Genomic DNA, 26,629 nt, shown 5'->3' with positions numbered 1-26,629 from the left:
CCACACTGCTTACATTGCAGCAGTTTGTGATGGGACCACTGCCCTTCCGTTTCAGCTGCATACAAGACTTCTGACAATTCTAGCAATTATGCACCTGAGAAATTTACATGCAATATATTCTTTAATGAGTTTTATCTTCTTTGGGAGGAGTTTCCATAATGACATAGAGTGATTGCCAGGGGTTCTCCAGTGGTCTCTTTGTAGTCCCTAGAACATCTGATTAAGGCTGTTCCAGAGTAAGGAAGGAATAAGAAATTTATAATGTAGGGTTACAGCACTTGACAAAAGATCATGGATTGATTATTGAGTATTTCTAATTTTCTACAAAAATCGGGCCATTTCTCAGAACTGGGACAACTGACCTTGTTTCTCAGTTTCTACATTTTGTAGCTGTAAATAATGGTATTGCCTTGAATTCTAAAGCCGCTTTTAAGAATTATACTTTTTTTGTTTGTTTGTTTGTTTTGTAAGTGCAAGGCAAACTAGAAGAATTAATCAAGTGCTAGGTATTTCATATCAGAACATTAATTTTAGATCTGTTTTAGTGCAGGACAATTTGCATATAATTTTTCAGTGCAATTCCCCACTCTGCTGTTTGGGCTGAAGAGGAAAAAGACAAATCTTTCTAATTAAGATGGTGAAATGTATTTCATATTGATGGAGATGTGATGTGTTTCCATCCATCATGGCTTCCTTTCTTTTAGTGTCTGAATGATGTTGAATTTGACTTGATGTTTGTTCACTACTTCTATCACTTAGCTTTGGGGTTTTTTTTAAAGTCTTGACACTTTTTTTTACAGGTTTTCCTTCAACAGAGCTGAATAATGACTTCTGTCTATTTCATTGTTAAAAATAATTTTGGATAATAGTTTTTGGATGCTTATTCCTGGGATAAACTATGTTGCATGACTTGGGTACTGTGGAAGAAAAATACAATAGCTAGCAGTTAATGTTTCTTGATTAGTATTCTCTTCCTTCACTGTACCCTACAGTCTAGTCTGTCATGCATTTATTTGTACAGATAGATTTCCATGATCATCTACCTGTTTTGCATTTAAAGTGAATTTAGTGCTTATGAAAATTGCGGGAGGTTTTCCTCACTGCAGAAGTCGGTCTGAGCATCATACAGTGTGCATGGGATTTTTCTATGTGCCACAGCTCTTCCACTGAAAAAAACACATGTAAGAATGAAAAATAAGTTTTATGGTGGTTGGTCTTTTATTTATTTTTTATTTTTTTATTTTTTTTTTTTTTGTAATTTTTAATTGTATCTTATTAGTTGGGTTTTTTGGGGGTGGGTTTTATTTCTCTGTATATTTTTTGTTTTGTTTCTTTGTTTTTGTTTGCTTGAAGACATTGGTGTTTCAGATAAGGTTGCCATCAAAAGTACTAGTTATTTTTAAGTATAGTAGTTACTTTGGGGTTGTCCCCAGCATTGAGAAGGAATAAAGGCAGGATTTCATCAGAGTCCATCCAGACTTGTTTGCTGAACCCAGGTTTTAAATGAAATATTTTAGCACTAATGAACCCACTTCTGAGGAAACCAGTTTCATCAGAAAATGTAAACCTTATACTGCTTAGAACTTACGTTGCTTATGTTGATGTTTTACTCAAACATTTGATATGTCTTGCAGCCCTGAAGTGTGCCATGCAGAGCCTTCTGTGAGAAGGATGTTGAAGGCATCATGCTCAGAGGCAGGATGGCAGCCTCCAGAGGCAAGCAAAGGAAGGCAGCAATGCTGTCTTCTGAAGAGGGTCTACCATCATCTGTCCAGATGTTGCATGACTGTTCTATCAGAGATTCCAGTGAATGGCCAAATGTAGCTTTCATACGTAGGGAGGGGTGTTTTTCTGTTATGTTTAGTGGCATATGTTTAATTTAGAGTGAAGAGTACTACATAACCGATTTTTGTCAATCGGTTACCCAGGATGAAGCCTATTTAAGATGCCCTGAAGGTGAAAACTGTAGAGACATTTGGATATTTAGTATTTTGTTCTCAAAATCTATATTCACCTAGTTTCTGTGCATTATGGGTAGCTGAGTTTGCTCTTGTCTGTGGAAGGAGCCCTAAAGAGAACCTTTTTGGGAAGGAGGAGTTGAAGAGGCATCCCTCAAGCTAAACTTCTAGACTACTCTTTTTTTAGATGTGGCAAAGACTTAGGAAAAAATAAAATTGCAATCTAGTAATCAGGTTGCTCAAAACCTCTAAGAAAAAGCTTAATGTGCTGAAAAGTGTCATTTCTTCAGCTTTTGATATTCTTAAAAAAAAAAAGTAAATATTTCTCATGTTATTGAAATGTGAGTACTGCTGATAGAACTTTTTCTGATTGCAGTTTGTAGCAGAGGAAAAGCAGCATTTGCAGTTATTCAGTAAACAAATTCAGGATCTGAGAAGAGAAGGAAAGAAACTATGCTAAACAGTTTTACTTTAAAAAATCGAGTGTATTGTTTTGTCACTACTGCTGATTGTCAAACTCTCATATCTCAGTTTTGCAAACCTGATTATGGATTCAGCCAGGTATCCCAAAGCAGAATTTTTCCATGCTTGTCATGCATGATTGTCTAGCAATGACTGGTATTGCTAGAGGTTTGCTGTGCAATTGGAAAATCCCTAATTGTGGCATTAAAGTAATTAATGCAGTTTTAAAATTATAGAATAATATTAAATATTAAGAGACTTCATTTCTGCATGAAATTGAACTATAGAAATCTCAAAGATAATTTGCAGTTGAAACTGATTTACAGTTTTTAAGTTGTAAATTACATGTTGTATATGTTACATTCAGAGTATTAATCTCCTAATAGAGTAATATTAATGCTCTTGTGCAAATTGCTAGCAGAACTCAATCTGTTCAGGGAAACTGTAAGTAAAATGAGGCAGAGGAAAGTATGATAGAGAACATACTTTATGAGGTAAATGGGAAGATAGTGGCTTCTAAGTGTAGGAAAGTTTTAAGGCCAATAGGAAATTTAATTGCTCTGAGTGGAATAACTCATGAGTGAAAGAATGGAATTACTGAAGCTCAGGAACTTTTTGTTAAGTGAGCATATACATTGAATAAAAACAAAATCTAACCATTGTAATGATTAGTCTCCCAGTTCAGATCTGTGTAAGAGAAAGCAGGTGCATTTAAGATGAAGGGAATTTTAGGGACTATTATGATGTGATATCTGCAATAGTAGGGGATTTATTCATTGATCCAGGCAATTTCTTGTAGCATTTCTTCCTTTATCATAAGCATCTCTATTCTAAGACCTAATTTTTTATTTTTTTAATGTTATGCAGTAAAAAGTATAGTTTCAGCAGTAGAAATAATTTCTGAAAATCTTTTATTACATTATTGTCTTTGTCACAGACTTTCAGTACAGGTTTTTTGGTTCCCCATGCTGAATAATACTACTGCTTCAAAACTGTGTTTTAAAGGTGGTATTTAAACAGTAGTTGTGAGGCACTTGGATAATTAATAATTTAGGAACTTAATGCCATGCAAGATTTTGCTACTCAGTTGTCTCTTTGAGGCAATGAATTTTGCTCTGATAAAAAGTGGATGAGTGACTTGTGAGTGGCCTTGACCAGTACAAGGAGAAGGGATTTAGGTCTTTTTCTATAAAACCCAAGAGGCAGGTGTGGGTGCTTCTGCTGTTGGGTAGGCAATCCATGTGAGGACTTTTACCAATCTAGGGCAACTCTACTCTGCAGTAGATTGTCACTGAAAGCTGCCAGAACAGCCAAAAAGCTTCTGATAAAAGCATAAAAGAACACCAATAAAATAAGTGAAACCTTTTAAGAGATGGCTCACTAGGTCTAAGCTAAGCTGGGTGCTTCCTCCCCCCGCCCCCCGTCAGTATCATGAGACATTGCCATTTCTGTTAGTGTTATAAAAGCTCTTGGTGTATGTGAATGTGTATTTTTGTACAGTGTATTTACAGGGTGGTAACCCTCAGACATTTATCATACTTCAGATCCCCATTATGCTGCACACTGCACAGATGCATAACAAAAATCCAGCTCTTGCTATGTGATTTTATGTTCCAAGCATAAGACAAGATGGACTGTAGAGATAGATGAGATGTGGACAGGCATACTGCAAAGGGAAGAGCACACGTGCAGGCAAATTTATCTTAGCAATCACCTCACTCATTGTATGGCTGTCCAAAGAACAAGCAAACACTATAGTGGGAAATAGATGTTTTTATTTTTGTCATAAGTGTCTGTTGCCTTTCAAGAGCAGTATGATCAAGGCAAATTTTGAAGCAATGCAGCATTTACAAGAGTCTGTTTTCATTTAAATGGGCCATCTGATTCTGCATGCATTACATAAAGATAATGTTAAATTTTTGACAATAAACCTAATGCTTGTTGCTTGCTCTCTGGGAGAAATCCTTTGTCTGGGAACATGATTGCCCTTCTAAGAGAAACTGTCGCTTTGAAAATTGTGTGTAATGCAACCAAACAAATGTCATTAGTTTTATTAGTAATGATGACTTTAGCCTTCAAATGTATCCCTAGTGTCAGATTAGTCTTTATTTAAAAGTTGCTTCGGGGATGCCCTTTCTTTTTGCCCAGCCACAATTGCATAGCAAATCTCTACCAGCAGCAGTTGCTTACTTATAGAGAAAGGGAGCCTACAAGGATGCTGAAGAGGAACTCTTCATTAGGGACTGTAGTGATAGGACAAGGGGTAATAGGTTCAAACTTAAACAGGGAAAGTTTAGGTTAGATGTAAGGAAGCAGTTCCTTACTGTGAGAGTGGTGAGGCACTGGAAAAGTTGCCCAAGGAAGTTGTGAATGCTCCATCCCTGGCAGTGTTCAAGGCCAGGTTGGACACAGCCTTGGGTGACATGGTTTAGTGTGTGGAGCCCCTGCCCATGGCAGGGGGGTTGGAACTAGATGATCTTAAAGTCCTTTCCAACCCTAACTGTTCCATGATTTTAAATTCATGTTAAGTAATGTATATATGTTTCTAGTTCTATGTAATGTTTTTGAAAATGTCAATTGTATTGCTTTTATTTTTCATTATGATATGTCCCTGTTCAGCTTACTCTATTCTTTAAATTAAACTTGAGCTGACAGTGATATCCCACAGTTTGTCTACCACTTTAGGGTGAAAAAGGATATGCAGGTGTTTTTTCTTTTTCTTCATTCATCTGGCTCCCCAAAAATGCTGAAGCTGATAAAGGAACATCACTGGAGACATTTCCAAAAGCTAGGAGACAAAGGGAAGCCCTATATAGAAGGGACTGGCTTCTGGTTAACATTATACTGTGGTTAACATTATACTCTGAATGTAGTAACTGTTTGCTCTTCTGTTCATTGTAATTTACTCTTGAAGATCAGGTTTTCCATGTACAACTTGATCCAAGTTGTCTGCTCCCCTTATGATGAAAGCCTGAAGACCATCTTGGGGTTCAAAGACTAATTCTTTCAGGAGCCAGTCACAGCATCAAAAAATTGGTTTTGCATCTTCTCATTTGATGTTAGTCCAGACTGGATAGTTGAAATTTACTACTTCTGCATGTCTTGACTTTGTTCTGTCTCAGATAATGCTTCCTGATCAAAGTCGTTCTTCTCAGGGAACTGGTATTATGGTCTCATAATGTGATTTCATTACTTACCTGTGGTATTGACAAGGTGGTGGGGATTGTTTTTGGTTTGGTGTTTTTTTTTGTTTTTTTTTTTTTAGTTTGTTTGGTTTTTAATTTCCCCCCAGCCCCCAAGATATTTTTAACTATTTCATTTTTATTGTACTTTATGTACAGTCTCACTCCTCCACCTGCAGATACTGTTCTGTCATTTTGATACTGTTGTAGAAGCATTTATGTTTTCTCATATTGTTCTTCAGCATTAACTATTCATACAAAATAAGATGAGATAGCTCTGTGATGATACTGAAGGATAGGTCTGGCCTAGCATTAATAGTTTGTCATAAACCTGAACTGTTGAATATTTAAAACATTCTTTTTTAAAGAATCTTGAAACTTGGATGAATTCAAGTGGTATCTTTTAACCTATGCCAACATCAGTTGCTGTGATTCAATATATATGCTTTTTCTTTTTTTTCTTCTTTTTAAACCCACATAATTGCTTCTATTTACTGCTCCCATATGCTGATATCTTCTGGCATTGAAATAGTGATTGTTTCTTTTATCACTGATTCCAGCATTTTAGTTAATGATATGTATTATTAGTGGAAATACTAAGGTAGTATATTTTTTGTTTGTTTGTTCTAAGTTCTAGAATGAAAATGTTACATATTTCTGGTAAGCTAAGTCCTTATTGTTCTTAAGGAGAAAAATCAGCCACAAGATAAAGGAAGTATCCCTTAGCAAGTAGTATGCATTCAGAGTGTACATTAGGGTTAAATACTAAAAAACAGGGATTTGAATATACAGAAAGACAAATATTTAAATGTTTGTCCTTCCTCGATTAGACAACAGGTGAGGGAGTTAAATATATCTTCTGTCTAGTTTTCATTTAAAATCATAATTTTTAAGAGTTGGTTGTGGTTTCTCGGTGAGCCTAGAGAAAAAAATCATGGGTTGTTAAAGGAAAAACAGCTTTTTTTCTTCATGTATTTAGAAAAAATTCTTGCAAAGCTCAGAAGATTTAAAACCATTAAGAGTTGTTTTTTTTTTGTTTATAGTCAGTCGGTATTACAAATAATTGAATTAATCACAGTTCTGTTTTACAAGTGAACTCTTACCTGTATTTCAGTATATCTGTTACTTCACAGATATGGCTTTAAACTTTAGTTCAGTATGTTTATTACTTATAATATACCTAATATAGAAGGCTCATAGCTGGGTTATCTTGAAGAGTGATTTTTTTTTTTTTTTTTTTACAGTACTAGTGCCTTGGAAATGACATTGTAAATCAGAGCTTAAAACCAGTGAGATGGTTTTGCCAGCTGAAGTATGAGATTTTTTTTTGTTGTTGGTTGGGTTTTTTTTTTGTTTTTTTTTTGGTCATGCTGTGTCTGAAATCCCATGGAAACTGCTTAGAGGCTACATTAACTGTTGATAGAACAACACTGTCATAAATGTTTCTTATTTATTCCTTTGATCTCAAATTGCTTCGCGAAAGAGAGGAAGAACCCCTGTAATGTGACTGGGAAAATAGATACAGAGAACTGGCGTGATCTTGTGAGGATATAGGACTGAGTGCATACTTTAAAGCTTATGTTTTGACTTGTCTATTCACTGTCTCCCATCAGACCTGTTCTGTTTCCATCTGTGGCTAAACAGAGCCCAGGCTCAGCAAAACTTTTGGCTTAACTTTCCATTTATTTGGAGTAATGTAAACACTGAAGAGCTTTTCTGAATCCAGGCCTTTGGAGGTTGCTTCTTTTATTTATTTCAGAATCCTTCAAAAGAATTTTGATTATTGCAAAGTGCTTGCTCTCTCTAATGATCTGTTGAATTGCTAAAGACAGATCGGCTCTCTGGACTACTGGCTGGGCTGTTTGGTTGGCATATTGAACTGCAGATTGTTACATATGTATTAGAGAGATTATTTTTGTGTTGTTATTGCTCAGTTTGTTGCTTAACTAACACAGATGTTTTCCTAAACAGATTTTAACTGTGTCTAATTACTCAAGCGTAGTCTGAATAATTCCATGGACAGTCCACTGTCTTTGACGTAGCAGGGACCATGTAAAAGTGGTTTTAGTCTTCTAACAACATTTAAATTGATGACTCTGGTAATTTAATCAAGTGAAGAGAGGTTCCTATGTTTTAATGTTGAAGAACAGGAGCCAACCATCATCATCATCCATCATCATCTATCTGAGTGACACACTATGACTTATGTGTTGGTCATCTTGGTGTCGGGGCTTTTTCCCCTTGCGCCTGTAGATGAGGAACCACTGTTGTGATGTCTTCTGAAGAACCAGAATTATTTCCTTTCCAAGTCTGCCTCTGTTCTTTCATCTGTAACATTTTAAAGATTGTGTTTATAGCATGCTTCATTTTTCAGAGATGCTTGCATTTTCAATCCATACTTGGCCTCTGTGTTTGAATATTCTCATTTCTCTTTGCCAGTTTTTTGGCTTATGAATACTGTTTTGATTTCTAGGGTTTCTCTGTTGTTTGGCAGTTAAGTATTAACAGTTTAATGTTAAATTTGCATAATAGCAAGAGTGACTTGAGCACTTTCGTTTGAAGCAGGAAGAGACGTGATGTTTTTTCTTTTCTGTGCCTAGAGGGATGGAAAAGGAAATGGTCTATCATGCTCATATTGGTTCAGTCTCTTTATTTTTTCCATTAATAAGAGTATATGTTTAATTGTGAATTTTTGTAATATAAAATATAGTTTTCCCTTAAAATATAACTGTGCTCAGAAGTCAGGAGGCATTATTCTAATTTCTTTTTTTTGGCAGAAGGGCAAAGATTTAAAAAAAAGTGGGGGGGAACCCCTTTCAAAATAAAAAAAGTTATCTTTGGAATTTGAGTTTTGTGTTTTTTTTTTTTTTTAAATCACTAAGCCTTTTCTTGGGTTTCAGCAACTCTCAAGTCCTAAATTTGTCAAGACAATTCAGATAATTTCCTGCTTCTGTGGCTTTCTGCAAAGAATCTGTAAACTATGTCTCCATAATCTTTTATTATGCTGGCCCTTAGGAGTTGTTACTAAGCATGCCTGCAAGTCTTTCATAACCTGCTGAATTCTACATATCTTCTATTTTGTGAATAACTGCAGATGTGTATGCTAGCTTTCACATGGTGCTCCTGCCCACCCAGAGCCTCAGCCCTGACTGACAGTGCTGTTCTGCAGATATCAGAGGAATTGTCTTAGTGTGAATTTGGTCACTGTTCTCTCTTGTAGGGAGTGTAGGGCCTTGCCAATAATGTAGTTGGCTGTAGTGCTGTTTTGAGATGTGAACATTATCTCTGTGGAGAGCAATGCCCTTGACTTTGTTTGTTTGGGTTTTTTTTTTGCGGCCCGCATGTCAGTTATCACAAGGCAGGTATCAATTGCTGTCCTTAGTGACTGGTTTAGATAGGACTGAACACCTACAGTTTTGTTTCTTACAAAATGCTCTGTGTGCTTAATGCTGTCTCTTTTGGTCAGGAAGAATGGAGGCCTGACATTAATGATTTATTACCGTGAAGCTGTCTGCAGGAAGGATTGTCACCAGGCTGGTGTCTGGTGCACTGTGGCAGAGGCATGTTTATCTTAATGAAATGGAAACAAGGATTTAGCTTTGAGCTCTTTGTAAAGAGTGTCTTTGCGATGACCTAGGGACTTTGTTAAAAGAGAGAGGAAGATAGATCAATAGATGAAGTGGCTTTTTGAGACTTTATCTTGCCACCCTTCATTTGGTGTGGAAGGGTCTCCCTGCCTTTGACTTTTATCTCAGTCCATGTGTTTTCAAGCAGTTACAAAAAAAAGAAAAAAGGCTCATCTGTACTTCCCTTTCAATGTTTACAGCATTTTATAACACAGCATAAAGGAGAGCATTTGCAAAGCTGGGTTTTGAAGTCCACTGGTGTTTGTAAGATTTGAGGTTTTGAAATAAACAGGCTAAGAGGAGGCAACTCTAAGTCAGGATGTTTGGAGGTGAGTAGTGCAGTCATGTCATGGTATTTGCCCAAAAGATTCTTTCAGCCTCCAGCAGTTTGCAGCTCATGGAGTCAGACTTGATGTCCTGTTTAACACAGTATGTGCAACAACATGAGCAGTGCAGCTGTTTGCTGAAAGTGGTGTCACTGTGTGAAAGGACAAGCCTACTAGCATTTTGCAGTAGATGGAGCTGCTGATGGAGTTGAAGTCTGATGTCTGTTGACAGAATTAACTCAACCCTGACCTAAATACTACACACAGCAATAGTGAGATTCAGTGGATTCCCCTTCAAGTGGTCATGTGAAGATCATGGTCCCCCTTTAACTTACTAATGGATTACTGGTTTTTTTTTGCATCCCTGCATAGTTGCAGCATATTGCTAGCTCAAATATAGGATTCTTGAGTAGGGTTTCCTAACAGTCAGTAAACCCAGTTGTAGTAGCTACCTGATTTCTTTTTTAGACGGACTTTTGAGAAGACATATGCTATATAACTGATGATTTTATAGTATTACCTCTATTTATGTACAAGCCTAAGGTATAGATGGTTGTGGGCAGACTCAACAGATCACTTAGGATCTTGTTAATGTGCAATGGTTTTAAGTGATTAATTATAGCTTGCCACATTTTTTATTACTGATGGAAGCTAATTTCTCAGGGGCTGAACTTTGAGAATTCCGTGGATATGGATCAGTAATGTTTTTTATTTTCTTGACTCTGTGCATCTTTCTTTTATACCCCATTAATTCCTTTATTCTAGTAAGCTTACTAATTCTTTATGTACTGCTTTAGATTTCAGCTGTCATATTAAAGCATTAACTTCATTCGTATGATAAAGTACTTTCTTTCATGTCATAGCTCACCCCTGTTGCAACTTTTCTCCGTATTCCCGTTTTTAATGACTGAATAAAAGCAAGTAAGTGTACCCTAGTTTAGTAATGTAAGAAAATGAAGATTTCAGCAGATTCTCAGTGCTAATAAGGGACTTTGAGTAAAGTATTGCACTTAAATAATTTTATGCTATAAAAGTTTTTAGATGCTTTAGCTAGAGATTCAAATATGAATGAAAGTAGCTATTTCATGTATATGATCATAATATATAGGCCATATTGCCATCAGCATCATCTAGTATGTAGCTTAATTGTTAATTTTTCTTTTTTTTTGACATTAAAGGGCTAAGGTGTTGGGCTTGAGTTCATCTTCCTGTAGCTCTGAGCGGAGATGCCCACTGCAGCCTCTTGAATTCTGTGTGGTTGTTCCTCTGAGATCTGTCAGGTGTATTTAACTGTGTGCCTTCCAGCAGTGCTGGTCTGAACTGACGTGTTCTCATTGTGCTGTAGAAAGACCTGTGTTTGGATAACTGCTGGCAGAGCTGCCTGTTGCATGCAGGGGTATTCATTCATGTGCTCAATCCATAAAGGCTGCAGAAGTGAGGCATTGGAACGTGCTTGTGTTCATAGTTAACCTGCCATGAACCCAAACTCAAACTGAAGTGGTTGCTTTACAAATTTAACTGTGAATAAGTGAAACCTGGTACTGTCTTCTATTTTATAATATTTTATAATGCTAAGATATGTGGTAAGATGTAGGCCACTAAGTTTATTTAAGAGGGCTACTTAATCTTCAGTAAGGTAGAGGTTCCCCCATCATGACTCACAGCGTGAAAGGTGTGGGATTCGGATCTTGAATTTAAAGTCTGTCTGTGAGTAGAAACATGGAGAAAGGAGGTGGAGCTATAGCAGCTTGTCTGTCTTCTCTGGTATATGGTGGCTCTTCACCCTGTCAGGGATTGCAATAGTTAATAGGCCTCAAAACAGGAACAGAAAAAAAAAAAAAAAAAGGTGTATTTACAGGAGAGTCAGCCAAGAGACCCCAGCAATGGTAAAAATTATGTTCTTGCATTGTTTGTAGCTCTGAATTAAACAGTCCAATTCATTGTATACACTTTACTAAATGGATGTATTCTAGAAGTTAAACTGAAGCAGGTAATAATTTGGCAAAACCCTAACATCTAAATGTAATCAGAGTCATTTTCTGTAGCTGGAGATGAGAGAGATTTGCTATATTTGGCACGTGTATAGGAAAATATGCCAAAAGATAACAGCACTGGTGAGGCAAAAATGAGTCATCGCCAGTTCTGTGAACCAGATGGAAATTTTTCTTTTAAGTGGAGGTCAATTTTATAGCTATAATAATATCGGAGCTCATTGAAAATGTCTGTGAAGACATTTTTTACCCGAAAATGATTTCTGCTAAAAGAAGTTTTCTTCTTAAAGCAAATGTTTCTATTTCCATTAAAAATTGTAACTTTCATGTGAGGCAGAAAATGATGTATAGATTTTTGAAAGGCAAGTATTATTTTTAATAGATGCAGATTGCAAAACCAAGGAATGATAGGACAGGTTTTCATATCTGTTTCTCTTAATAAGCTTCAGGAAACGTTGCCCCCAGTTAATTTACTTCCATGGAAATAGATAACTTTAGTATTAACAGTAAGAAAACAAGCTCAACAATGCAATAACTGTAAAGAACAGAAGGAGAACATCCTTCTTGCCCTACAAGGAAGAAATTTGTGGTTTTAAGGTTTCTTTTAAGTACTCTTTAGAGAAGATTTTTGTGATAATTACACTTTTGAGAGCTGCTGGCTGTCGTATTTTCAGAATGAACAATGAGTCCTGTTTTTTTGTATAATAAAAAATATAGCTGACTGAAGGAATTTTGCATAATGATAGGTAAATCATCTGTGTTTTATCCTGGGAAGGTCTACTTGTTTAAAAATGGGAAAATATGATCCTAAGTAAATAATTTGAAACCAGCGATATTGTTTAGCCAGTTACTTAAAACAGAAGGTGATACTGAGCATCTCCTCACCTCCAAACTTGTCTTAAGAAGAGAAATTAACAAATACTGGTTAAATTCAAATTGAATCTCTCGTTATTGTTATTAGTGTATCTGTCTCCCATTCCAGAAGTACCTGGCCACATTGGTTACTTCGTTTTTTGGCTGAGAAGCCTTTTACAGTCATACATTGTCACAAGATTTCAATACCACACTATATTCATTACACAGGGAAAAATAAAAGCAGCTTGTTAGCCAGTTTTCCAGCTGACTTTCTCACACTTGGTGTGGAAGACACAAGGATCTTCCCTATCTCTGCTGCTGTTGCTTTGCAGTGCAGCATGTCTTCCTCCCTCTTTGTGTACTTGCTTATGCTTGCTGCCTTGAAGAGATGAGAGAAGCAAGCTGAGATAAAGGAAGGTTTAGAGCAAGAAACACCTGAAGCTAAGAGCTGCAGGCATAGCACTAATGTAGCTTCGTTATGTGTCCTTTAGAAATATCCCAGGGCTTGCCTTCGTTTACATACTGGTAGCATGCACTCTTTTATTGGCCCAAGATGTTTAACAACTTATTAGGGATCATCTTCCACTTCTGAATGTGTGCTGCTAATTTGTGCAAGAAGGTAATGACTCTGTGTGGAAAGGACTAATTTTTGGATGCATTTCTTCATGTCTGATTAGAGATTTAATAGGAATTTCACATCAATACAAATTCACCCTCTTATGTAAATATTTACTTTCACATTCAAATATATATTTTAAACTTGCATGATTCTTAAGGATCTTAATCCCCCAAAAGGTATCTCACTTGTGCATAATGGTTCTTGGAGAAGGAGCTTGTTTTCTGGTTTTGCCAGGGAGATTGCTTAAACACTCTTAGAAAAGTAATAGAAACATTCCAAACTGTAAAAGCTTCTCAGGCAGCAACAAGCAATAACATCATATAAAATGCCTGTGTTGTGTTTGGCTATAAACCCTTATTTTTACATAGGAATTAGGCATTTATGTTTGCTTTTTAGTATGAAGTGCTAAGGATTTGAGTAGCAGATAAAACTTTGCTACAAGGGATTTTTGAACTCTATGGAGTTTTCCTAAAAAATACATGAAGGCAGTAATGTGTGAAATTACATAAACTTTCTTTGAATGTAAAAATGATTTTTCTTATCATTTGCTATTCAGCCCTTCTTAGAGACTCACAAAGAGTTTTATTTTTTAGACGGGTACTATGTTTCATGACCATCTCTAATAAGTAACTGAATTAGAATATACATACAAATTGGCATGACGAAAAGGAAGAAGGCAATGAGGAAGGAGACAGTAGACTCAAAGGAAAAGTTTAGGTAAATTGTTCTTATATTTGCATTTTAACAAGACAGGAGTTGGAGGAGAATATTTTGGTTAAGGCAAGGGAAATGAGTGGCTTGGTAATTAAGATGCAAAGGAAGAAGAGCTTGGAGGAATAAGTGCGGAAAAAAAAATGCAGTGGTAGAGAGATGTTACTAAGAGAGGGTCAGGACCGAGTGTCAGTTGGGATGTGTCAGGAGCAAGTGAGAGATCCAAGGCAAAGAGAATCATGACGTTGCCTGCTGCTGAGTGTGCTAGAGACATCAGATTTCTATATTTTCTTGCATGGATTGTAAGTGCGAGCAGATGTTTTATTTTGGAGAGAGGAACACGTCTAATGCAGTAAGGTCAATCCAGGTGTTAGCTGTTTTGAAATGGCAATTGAATTGATGCTTATGGACAGTTTCTTAACCCTTACAAAAGTGTATCAATCAAATAAACAGAGGACAAAACAAAAAGTGGTATGTTTAGCATCATTAGGCTTTACAGCAATGCTGTACAGTGCCAGTCCATTTCAGGCACTGGTATTAGCACTATAGTGTTATTTCTTAACATATGCTTCATAGGAAGCTTTATTCTTATTGCCCTTGTGCTTCCAAGTGGGTTTGTAAGATGTATTTTCTTTTAGATCGGCATGCTACAATTAAATGTATCTCTAATTAAAATTGCAATTTCTGGGAAATGTTGCTGATCTGATTTTCCTCTGTTGTAAAAACTCTAGACTTAATGTATGCCCCATGTTGTTTCATGACTTGGGAATAAAAGGGAGAGAGACATGAGAGAGGGGTTGAAAAAAGTTGGCTTAGGTCTTTGAAGATAAGTCCAAGAACATTAAATCACATTTTGGTCGAGAGCAATATAAAGCCTAAAAACTGGGTGTTTTTTAATAAATATTTAGGTTATGGTTAAGCCACAAAAGTGTACACTTCAGGATTTTTAAAGCTTTCTTTATTTGCATAAGTATCATTAAAGAATAATATTTTGAGAAGCTGTATTTCTATAATGAAGGTCTACATAGTGTATCTAATTGCAAAAATTAAAGGGAGTTGACTGCTGAAGGACAGGTGTCCCCATGAACCCCCACTTAACTGGAACACTTCAAACCAAGTTGACTCAAAACTCTACTGTCTTTGTTCTTTGTAGTAATTTAAAAAACTGTGGTGTTTGTTCATGATACTACTTTTTGCTTTGTTTTGACGCAACTAGCTTTAGCCACAAATAATAAACGGTTCTACATGCATGAAACCCCACTGGATTTCTGGTGCAGATGTGATACCTGAAATATAAGTCATAATTTCCTTCAGACATGTTTGAATTTTATATGGCAGAGTCTACCGCTTGAAAGCAAACCAATATAATTTGGCTGTGAGCCCATGAGTCACAGAGAAACCCCAGAAACTTCTGAGAATTTGCTTTTATCACTGATTTTGCTCCCTTTTTTTCCAGCTGCAAAACGGAACTGAACAGATGTGTAGTCCCATCTGGGTGAATGAAACAGGTGCAGTCACCAGAAGAGAATTTCTAGGCTGCTAAAATGAACATATTATTGTAATATCTTTTTTTTTTTTTTTGCGTAAAATGTCTCACTAAGACACACCTTGCTTACTTTCTGTTTGGCATTACCTATTTTAGTAATGCCTGAAGTCTGGTTTTGCTAGGTTCTGCCTACCATTACCAGTATGATAGAGTGCTGTGTGTTTCTGCCTTTTGGCAACACCTTCCAGAAAGCTCTCAGCACGTCATAAACTAAATATAATCAGTCTTACAATGATATATTAATTCTGTAAGTATTTCTTGAGAAAGCAAAAAATAAGAGCTGGAACATCTGTGCAATTTTCATTTTTGCAGTTTGCACTTCTACCTCTGTTCTCTTCACTGCATCTAGATACTGCTTTGGTTTCCTAGTTAAGTATGTGTGAAAAATTTCAGGCTTTCAGTTCTTAAAATACCATCTTAAAAACATCCTTACAAGTTTTTCTTTAACTAAAGACTGAGCCTGAGCATTTAAGCTCAAAAATGGCTACTTTTAGAACCATTCCACTGTGAATACTGCAGATTTGCATCCTTATCTGCAATAATCAGTGTGAAAAGCTATACAAAATTTTAATTCAGTTTAATACTATGGAAATGGTGAAGTGACCTACCAGGAATCTATGATGATGTCAGGGAGGCCGGTACAGAAGGATTTATGCTTGAGGAAGTTGAGGTAGAGGGGACAACAGCACAGCAAGTATTCAGGTGTGTAGACCCCTTTCTGTTTCAGTGACTTTGTTCTTAGCAGGTAATATGGTCCTCTGCTGTATACTTAACTCTGTGTTAAGTGTCTGCTATGCTGAACTCTCTACTAACACTGAGAAAGTTGGGGGCTGTTCCGCCTCGAGAAGAGAAGGCTGTGTGGAGACTTCACAGCAGCCTTCCAGTATCTGAAGGGGGCCTGTAAGGATGCTGGGGAGGGACTCTTCATTAGTGACTGTAGTGATAGGACAAGGGGTAATGGGTTAAAACTTAAACAGGGGAGGTTTAGATTGGATATAAGGAAGAAGTTCTTTACTGTAAGGGTGGTGAGGCACTGGAATAGGTTGCCCAGGGAAGTTGTGAATGCTCCATCCCTGGCAGTGTTCAAGGCCAGGTTGGACACAGCCTTGGGTGACATGGTTTAGTGTGAGGTGTCCCTGCCCATGCAGAGGGGTTTGAACTAGGTGATCTTAAGGTCCTTTCTAACCCTAACTATTCTATGATTCCTACTGATGACAATTGCTAAACTTCTTTTGACTTCTACAGTTGTGCCCTGAAAATCTGTTTTTCTTTGCTTATTTTAGCAGAGATTTTTTATAACAGATAAATATTGGAAGGAAAAGAAAGTTATTAGGTGATGTCAATTTTTTCTTCCATAGTTCGTGGAATTGTGTTGCCATAGCAGACAAGTGTCTTGTAAATTACCTTGTAGTTTCTCACACAAACGTTACAGCATTTCCTTTCTGAAGTATTAATGCTAGTGGTTGTTCATTATGATTGTCTATGCTATGCTAGCGACCTTCTGCTTTGAACTGGTTTAACTCCTGCATGCTGTAGTGTTTTCAAGTGGTAAGGCACAGAGAGGCCAGTACAATTTCATTCTGTAGGCTTTGCTCTCTTTAATTTTCATCTCTTTCTAGTTTAGTAATAAATACAGGCTTTAGAATGAAGCTAAAATTATGTCAAGTATTGAAGTAGAGAATATGCTGTAATTACTTAAGCAAAGTTCATGGATGAAGTTATCTGCCATTATCTATATATCTTGCTTTCCAAAGAGATTTTTTTTTTTTTCATTTTGTTTTACATTTGCAGTATTGAGATCCATGGCCTGCTCAACAACCATCGCAAAAATCTCTACTTAGCCATAAATATTCTTAAAATTCATCACAGCATGTGGGGAAAAGGCAAAATTTTTATGTCTAATTGCTACTTAAGATGAATCACTTGGGGCTGAAGGCCAAGTAAAACCAGAAACCTTGAATTTTAACTTACAGATACCAGTAGTACTGATTTGATACTGCCATATGTGTATATATGTATGCATGCATAAATCTTGTTCAGTGGTCTGTATGCTGTAATGCTAACAGTATGCTCTATCATGCCCTGGGCTTACAAACCTTTTTTTTTGTGTGTGTGTGTGTGTGGGGGAGGATACCCTTTTCTGCTGTGGTAGTTACTATAAGAATTAAGGATTTATAACGTGCTTTGGCTGTGTTGTCACCAGTCTATTGTCTTATGCCTGCCTGTAAAAGTGGGACATGAAGACAATGAAGACAACTGATAATCCTGATGTAAAATGAGAAGTATAGCAGGATTTATGATATCAGCTATTCAGTTTATTTTTTTTTCCTCTTGACATTAGTTTGTTGCTTAGGATATGACTCGTATGATCTAGAAATCTGTGTCTAACTTTTAAGGTACTCATCTATTTAACTTATTCTGAAGGGTCCCTGAAAATGGCCTTTTCTGTTTGTTTAATGGCCAAAAAAGAAAAAAAAAACCCAACCAAAAATAAAATAAAAAAAAAAAAAACAAAAAAGGAGCCTAATGGCACTAGCTTGGACATAGATGCCTAAAGCTTGACTGCAGCAATCCTACTCCTCTTTCTGGGACAGCCAGCCTTATGGAAACTGGACTGTCAAAGCCTCACTAATTTATGCTTTCTTCCCAGAATTTACACTAGCTTTTCATGCTCCATCTAAATGTTTTGTGGAGCGGTGAAGAGATGGCTGGCTCACAACTCATGCTACCTCGGGTACCTATAACCTATAAACCCTGGGTTGCCTCAGGATTTGTTCGTGCTGCTGTCATGTTGACTGTCTCCTATCCCTCAGCCATTTGGGGGCCAAAGGTGTTGCATGTGCATGCTTGTAAGTTAACACAGAAAGGGAGCAACTGGTTTTGTGACTGTGGACGGGTGTTGTGAGTGGAGCTGAAATGACTTGTTGTCAGTTTGCGTTGAGTACTGAGCTTTGCATGTGATTCCGGTTGAAAACACAAGGCTATTCTCTAGAAGGTGAATGTTTGTTTCCTCCTTATCATCAAACAAGCTGTTATGAACATGCTATGGGTGAGCTTCATCTCCCCTAAGCTGGGACACAGTGTCCTAAGGGGCACCTAAGTCACCGCAGCCTAAGCTGATTATTGCAGAGTCCAAGGAGGGGTGGAGATACTTGCAGAGGGCAGTTCATCATGGCTGTCTTAAATTCTGGTTTCACAAGGAGGTGCCTAGCTTTCTGGAAAACTGATCTGCTGCCATGGCCTGTAAAGGGTATTGGGGCTGAGTTAGATGTGAATGACAGATGGTTGCTGAACAGACTTAGGTGAGTGAATTTTAGATGCCTTAAGTTAGGTATGATGTATCCTACTCTAAATGGTTTGCAGAAGCCCAGCAGAGCCGAAAGAATCATGTATGAGCTCATGGTTCTTAGCCTCTTTGAAATACAGATGGTTATCAGCCTAGTATTGCTGCTGTACTTAAGAGTTGTTTAAATAAACACTAAAATTAGTGAATTTAGAGGGCAAGCTTTGAAATAGAAAGATGACACAAAATGAAGTCATGTTCATATACTGCATTCAAGGCAATGTGAAAGATTGAATGAAACTGAATTATACCTATGTTTTAATGGTAGGTATTAACTGTTAGTTGACATGCATGAAGGAATGAAAAAGTGATACTCTCTGTAATAGGTAGACTAGTTAATATATTCTATGATTTAAACATATCTTACATTAAGTATTAAATTTAAAAGGTATTAAAGTACAGCCATTTAGTCATGTAACATATGCAGAAAAACAGCAACCCCCCCCCTCCCCCCCCGGATTAAAAATTCTAGCCTTGATTTTCTTTGGCTCAGATGAAACCATTATTCTGAATCCACCTTCCTGGTTAAAATGTTCTTCTCTTTTTCTCAGACATCTGTGATTTAGAATTAATGTAATAGTGCAATTTTTAGTGAAGGTGGCATTTAACAAATAGCAGCCTGTGAAAAAAACAGGCTGTACATATAGCTTTATACTGAAAATAAAAGTGATAAATTTGCTCTCTTAATAGCAATTCTGACAGAATTCTAGGAGGCTGGCTAGTATCAGATACAGCTCACATGATGACATGTTACTTTTTACTGTCTTAGTGAAGTAGAAGCAATGGCAGAATTCCTTACTGAAAATAGGAGTGGGAAAAACATAGTTCAGCATATGATTGTGACATCACTATTCGAGAATTTGTGTTTTCAGGTGTGATAAACCTGCTTTCAGCATTTGATTGTTTGAGAAAATGTACTTTTAAAATGTAATACAGAAACATTAATTCCACTGTATAAACAAACATGACAATAATTTGTTCCTTGTTTTCAGCTGTTTTTCTTAGTTGGGAGTAGAATAAAGCATACCTTTTATCCCATGCCATGTAAAATATATATATAGAGAAGAATGGACTAATGAGTGTACAAATATAAATTTGTGGTCTGTAAGTTTGTGCTTGTATATAATATTGTGTGTTGAAATATTTGCTGGTGGAAATTAGAGTAGAAACAGGTGGAAGATAGTCCTGTTTCAGTATTCTTGGTGATAATTTTCCATGTCACCATATCATTTATGACAGCTGGTGAGTTTGTTTGGGAGAAGAAACAGGAATCAAACTGTCTCTGAATCTTACGTTGCAACATGTACATAAGCTTGAAAGATATTTTTGCAGTTGTGTAATAGCATATCTTTGGGACTCTAAGTTCACTGCAGCCTTCTGCAGCAATCAGTCATTGCACCTGATTAAAGTCTGTGGAGAATTACCTGCTGGCATGAGAACCTGGTGATAAAGCTGTTTTCTTGTGTATCTGAAGAGCCCTTGATTTTTATTTTTATTTTCTTGGTTAGTAGTTGCTGCAATATACACTCTGCTGGTTGAATCTCACAGCTTTTCCGTGACTCTTCAGCTCCACAGTAAGAGTATAATGTCATAAATTATGATTGCGATAAATGATTAAAAATGGAGAGTGCCCGGCAAGCTGGGATAAAGAGGAATTCTTTTAGGAACCCATACATTTTTACTGTTTCAGAAGACAGCTTAACACAGAATTTGTTGTTATCTACTTACTGTTCTGTTAATAGAGAGTCTTTAATAACCAAATCTACAGCACTGTGCTTTGATTTCTTCTGTAGAATTTGTCAATCCAACATACACTGCTATTGTGCTGAATATTTCAGATTTTTTTATGCTTTTTATACTAAAATTATTTTCCAGTCTATCAAAAAGAATGCGAATGGAATGACAAGACAATTGCTGCAAAATTTATAGTATGATTTTCTGTGAAGAAGGTTTTCTTTGATATTGTCAAGTACTGATTGAGTAGCACCAAGCTGTAGGACTTGGTAAAGTACAGAGAAATATCTCATGCTTACTAAAATCTGTGGATACGTGACTGCTTGATGATCTGGACCTAAATTCTGTAGCAGAAATCTGACCGTTTGCAGAACCTGCGTGGCAGCTTCCATGTAAAATACAAAATTCAGCATTTCATATGTTCTGTTTGAGGAAGAAATACTGCAGTCACAGTAAGAACTGTTCAGGTGTTTAGATATTCAGTGTACTGATGCTTGTTTTGAGATGTGTCTGTATTTCAGGATGCCACAGATCCCATCCCCATTCAATAGCAAAGTAACCTATCAGTTCCAGAAACAGCAAGAGCAAAGACTGGCAAACTATTTTGGGATTGTTATAACACCTTGTCTAGATGCATCTACTACATTTAGGGAAGGTCTTCTGTCACTTTACACCCTCTATACATGTTATTTTCCAAATTATACAAATGAAAAGATAGATCATTGCTTTAGGGAATGCTTCTGGGAACTGATGTTACCAAGTAAGCCCTGTGATCATGGTGTGTCTTGTGATGTGTTAGATGAAATAAAGATGTCTCAGTTAATGGCATTATACTTTTCCTAGGACATACCAGGGCAATTTTATGGTTTACATAACAATGGTTTGAGACAGAATTTTAAAACCAAAATAATATTTTTCAAGTTTTCTTTTCTCGTAAAAGTGAGGTAAAGGTAGAGCTGGCAAGTTGAATGAAATACATAATTATTATTGTCTAGAACATCTTTCTCATGAAGCAGAATTCACTAAAGCATAGGGCTGTCAGTGTGGTTTGTCATACTATGACTTGATTAAAGCCGTAGTATAAATAGGGCTTAACAACTGTGATTCTAAATTTGGATAAATTTAACAAGAATTGTCAATGCAATCTGTGGTTCCCTGCTTGAGGAATGTTTTCCTCGTAACACTTTCCTTGTAAAGCTGAGTATCATTACTAGGACTGAAAATGTCTGGCAATAAGAAAATGACCCTCTCAACCTCCCCAGGATTAACTGTGGCAGAACATCCTCAGCTATCCCAGTGCGGCTGCCTTGACTGGCAGCTGGTAGTATGGGTGGAGCACCTTCCCGAAAATCAGAAATGATTTTATCTTTGTCACACAATATACATATAAATGGAAGTGTTCTAGGTATAATGATTTGTTCTTAAATGTGATCAAGGTCAGGCCACTTCTCCTATTTGGAATTTTGACTTTCTTGTGCTGTTAGTACACTACAGTCTGGTACTGCAGCTTAATGGGAAAGGACCCTTGGTCTTTTTATTTGCTTTCTTTTTGTTTTTTTTGAATGCTGTAGGGTTTTTTGAAAGTACCATTGCAAAAACCATCAAATGTCTGCTTCCCTGATGTCTCTAGCTTTGTGGGAGGGGCTACCAAGCCTTTCTTCCCGCTGATCAACGTGGCCAATTATTTGCCATCATTAGAACTGAGTTAGAGGGAGAGATCAGAGAGGCTTTTTAAACTGAAGTGTTGTTTAAACTTTTTTCTCTGTAGAAACAGTTAGTTGTTAGCTCCAACTGCACTATTACTGCTGTTTTTTGGCCAGATTTCTTGGCTTCATGAAGTACTGTTCCTTTTACACATCATGAGGTACTGAGCTCAGTCCCGCCTGGCACAAGGTGGGTTTCCAGTTGTCCTGCTGCTTCTTTTTATCTTCTTTATCTTCAAGAAGAAAAGAGCAGTAAGTTTCCAATATTATGATTTTGCAAAATACAGTTACTGTTCAAACTTGATGACATTTCTGCTAAGCAGAGGAAAGGTATCTCAGCTGTGGGCCACAGGCAGCCTATTCAACCAAGTATCTGACCTATTCATTGCTGCCCATTCCCAGGGCTCTGCAGGTAAACCCAACAAGCAGACTTCCAGCTGGTTTATTTTAGTGTGTATTTTTTCTAGCACTTGAATAGTTCTCCTGATATGGTCTGTAGCTGCTTAAAGTCACTCCTGATGGGGACACGTTCCCCCCCCGCAACTGCACCACCCAACAATCATTGCATGCTATAAGTTTTCATTTCTTTCCTGTTAACAGCAGATATGTAATCTTGTGTTTACTAATGATATAATTTATTTCTGAACCAAACTTGGAATAGTCATGCCTGGGAGAACTGAGTCTAAACAAGTACAACCAAAGAGATGTGGAAAAGGGGCATAAGCACAGGGGAATTACTTGACTAGTAAATTATAAAAGTTTGGTGTGAGATCTGGGAACAAAATCTATCTGCTGCTTCTTTCAATTTAGTGTTCTTCCCTTCAGCTGCGCTGTTCCTGCAGAATGCAATTATCTCCTGCTATCTAGGGACTGTAGCTGTTTAGATATGAAGTTTGCAGTTCAGTATTTTAAGACTGCTGCAGTCTTTATTTTGTACAGTGATCTTTTTGAGAAATACATACATTAGGCAGGTTAAGAAGAGATAAATGTGAAGTGGCAGCACTGTTTGGAGACAGTGGGGTATGTTCGTTGTCCCTTCAAAAAAGGGACCAATATCCAATCTCTTTAATGGAAAGCTGAAAATCTTTTTGATTGCTTATGTAGCAAAGATTCAGTTTTATGATTGCTTGGGGTTTCGTAATATGGTACAGCTCCAGCTGTATAAGGACCCTTTTGTGGCATTTAAAGTTAGGTAGAAATTGAATGTTGGTAATTCTGGTGTTGTCATGGGAAGATACCACATCTCATTCTCATAATTTCGTTAATGGGCTTCAGAAAAGAATAGTTGATAAATCAGAGATGCTCAAACAAGAAATTATGAACAGAGCTCTTGAGAGAATTTTTCAAAATGGAATTAGTCTAAGAGGGAGGAACTTAGAAAGGTGGTAGACTTCTCATGGTGATAAGGCAGCATTGCATGGGAAATGTGTGAAGCGAAAGGGTTAATCTCATAAATTAGCGCAGGTTCAGAATGACAGCAGGGAGCAATATTGGCAGAGGATTACATAGCTGAAACAGGCATGGATTAGAATGAATCTTTAACATTGCTCCAAAAATAATAAAAACCAAACTACAGTGGCAGGTGAGTCTTTGGGAATTGGAGAGGAAAGGTTGCATGATCGATTGGGCCACTGCAGAATATCAGTGTGGCAGAGCCCTGAAGTGGAGTGATTCAAGAAACAGTGGTGAAAAAAGATTAAGTGAAGAGAAATTGATCTAGGATTAAATGTGCCAGCTCAAGCAGATGGTTCTTGTACTGACTTAGCCTCCTGAGTCTGCTCACAAGATACAAGACTGAGGGCTCATGTATTCTTGCCTGAAAGGGATGATGCACAGGAGATGTTTTCACAGTCTGAGTTGGAGTGAGAGGGTGTTGTCCATGAAACACGAGTTCTGTTAGAGCCTTCATGCTGTGGAACCTGTTAGTAGGGTGTCCTGGTTTCAGAACTGTAATATATTCAGTTTCAGTTTAAGTATTGTGTGACCTTGAATGTATTACTTTTTTTTTAATGTGTGCCTCTGGTCTCCAGCTGAGATTCATGAACTCTTTCTCAGACAAGTGTAGTAAAACTAAAACTTTCAGATACTGGTGAGAGTCTAGATTTATTAGCTTGGACTGAGCACTGTGGGGTTATGGGATAGTTGCCGTTTGTTTAGAGGCAGCTTGTAAAACTGCCTGACTCAGATTGTAGGTATAATTTTGTGTTTGCCTTCAGACTCTTGTGGACTCCTTTTCTAGCATGCTCTCACCTGTCTTTACTGGCACTGTTATTCACACCAAGATCAAATATAGCGTAGATATGTTCTGTGCTATAATCACACCTTTGATTGCAGAAGAGACATAACCTGGAACTAGTGAGTGAGGGTGTAAATGCAATAGAATTCTTACCGAATTCCTAAAATAAGTGGAATTACATCAGAGGTGAATTTGACATACTGGGACTGCTAAGAAGCTAAAATAAGCCCACCAGCCATTTTGTGTTTAATTTGGTATTCATACTTTATTGCAGATGTTTTCCATCACTCCTCTGTCAACTGTTTCAGATGCAGAGTTAGCCATTACTAATTATAGTTACAGACAGATAAATTTGTATTTAGGCACTGACAGCTGAACTTGGCAATTTATTAGGTTTGTAGGACCACTGCAGCACCCAATCAGATCAAAGTCAGTAGTACTTAGGTTTGTTTCTCCGTGAAGCACTTCGCTGAGCACAGAAGGTGCCTGTGACCTGGGTGTGCTGAAGCCACTCTTTTAGATTTGGTTGTGGCCTTCTGATTGCATGCTTCATTTCTTACTGGTCGCTGCAGACTGGGATGTGCTCTGTGGCTGAGATACTCTGCTTGAGTCCTTGATAAACTCTGCTCTGCAATCACTCTATTCAAGTGATGTGTAATGACATTTTGTACACACTGATTCCTTTCTGACATGCTCTTTGTATCATTTTTCTTTGGTGAAAACTTTTTGTGACAAGTGCTGAATATGAATCTGAATGACTCTAGGTGGGGTTGTGGTGGTTTTATGTCTCTTTAATGCTGCAGATCACCATGACTTTGCTGTAATCTTGCACATATGTTTTGATGACAATGAGCTTTTGGAGGAAGGAGGAGAAGATAACATGGTTATTGCACTAGGATGCTGCTTCAGAGTATGTTTCAGGAACTATCAGTTTCTTTGGTCTTCTGGAATTCCCTCTGTTCTGGATGGGGTTTTCTGCCTCAAAGGATAATTCCATTGGAATAATGTTGAATTCTTATGAAATTACTCCTCCTACAGGATAAAACTAAAACATGTATAGTAAAAAGCATCCAGACTAGAATTGCGTGACCAGAAAAATAATCTCTCTTCCTTCTCATCCTAAGGCAAGTTCAGCTATGCTTCAATCCTACTGACAAAGGTTGTCTTGAGCAGTTTTTATAGTCTTACAGTGATGATGCTTCTAAGCTGGTCTGTGAAAATGCTTTGCTATCCTATCCTCATAAAACTTTCCCTCAACTGTCTTAATGCTAATTTTCTCAATGCAGTGAGGAATGGTATTACCTGTCCTCTATTCCATATTTTATTGATAACAATATCATATACTTGACATTGTTGCATGTCTAGCAGTTTTCATCCCAACAGGGTTTTTTTGTGGGTATTTTTGTGTGTTTTTTGTGTGTGTGTTTGGTTTGTTGTTTTTTTTTTTAAGTAGCCTCAATCTTGTTGCTCTGTGTCCTTTCTCTGTTTGAAATGAGGGATCAAAATTCCCATTTCACTTCAGCTGAAGCCTTGCTGGTGTTGAGTGTAAAGTCAAAGAATCACTACTTTTGCAGTCACATGCACTTCTTTCCCAGTTAGCTCAACTTTGTGGCTTCTATACAGCTGCCTGGTGTTGACTCATGATCAGCATTTGAGTCGCCTTAACCAGCAGACCCTTTTCGCAGCGCTGTTGTTTTTTGCTTTTTATCTTGTGTTCCTACTTAAGGAATGTGCACTGTGCTATGGTTCTTTTCAGTTCTTTGTAGGTTGTTCTCCTGTAAGAGAGGTTGAGCCTAAGTTCCTAGCAGCCAAGAGCATTACTGTTGTTTTATTGTTAACGACAGTCATCTGCTACCAAGAAAATAATGGAGCTGTGGTTCAAACTCAGATACAGTAATAATAACTGTGGGTGCTTTTCTTACCTCTGTCAGCTCTAGAGTCATCTCTCTAATAGGTGGTGGTATTTTGAAATAGAATTTGGTAAGTTGTTTAGGACTGGTTGATCAGTCAGGAATAGAAATAGCAGTTTAAGTAATGCTACACTCCGAGCATTTGTTTTGTTGGCATCTCCCATAGGACTGTTGAAAAGATACTTAATTACTAACGATCATAGTTCTTGAATGTTATGTACATGGTGTTTAATAAATCCTATGCATCAAGGCTTCTGTTTGTTGTCAGCAGGGATTTGGAAAAGGAAAACCACCATCTTAATTACTTGATTTCTGCATCATTGCTTTTTACCTTCTTCCAAAACACAGAAAGAAAGTGGCTCTGGGGCAACTAGTAGTATAACGTTACTCAACACTAAAAGTTGTCTTAAATGTTGCTTGGTGTGTC

General features: G+C 37.2%; 1 protein-coding gene across 6 annotated transcripts in view; it reads left to right on the top strand.

Moving 5' to 3' along the window:
- RYR2 (ryanodine receptor 2) overlaps positions 1-26,629 on the top strand; it is a 382,151-nt gene that overhangs the window by 56,717 nt on the left and 298,805 nt on the right. The window lies entirely within an intron of this gene.

This window comes from Pezoporus occidentalis, unplaced genomic scaffold (assembly GCF_034315485.1).
Source record: "Pezoporus occidentalis ecotype Australia unplaced genomic scaffold, CSIRO_AGI_Poc_V1 ctg52, whole genome shotgun sequence".
In the NCBI taxonomy this organism is placed as follows: Eukaryota; Metazoa; Chordata; class Aves; order Psittaciformes; family Psittacidae; genus Pezoporus; species Pezoporus occidentalis.
The sequence above is the reverse complement of the archived record's forward strand: the minus strand, read 5'-3'. Positions and strand labels throughout refer to the sequence as shown.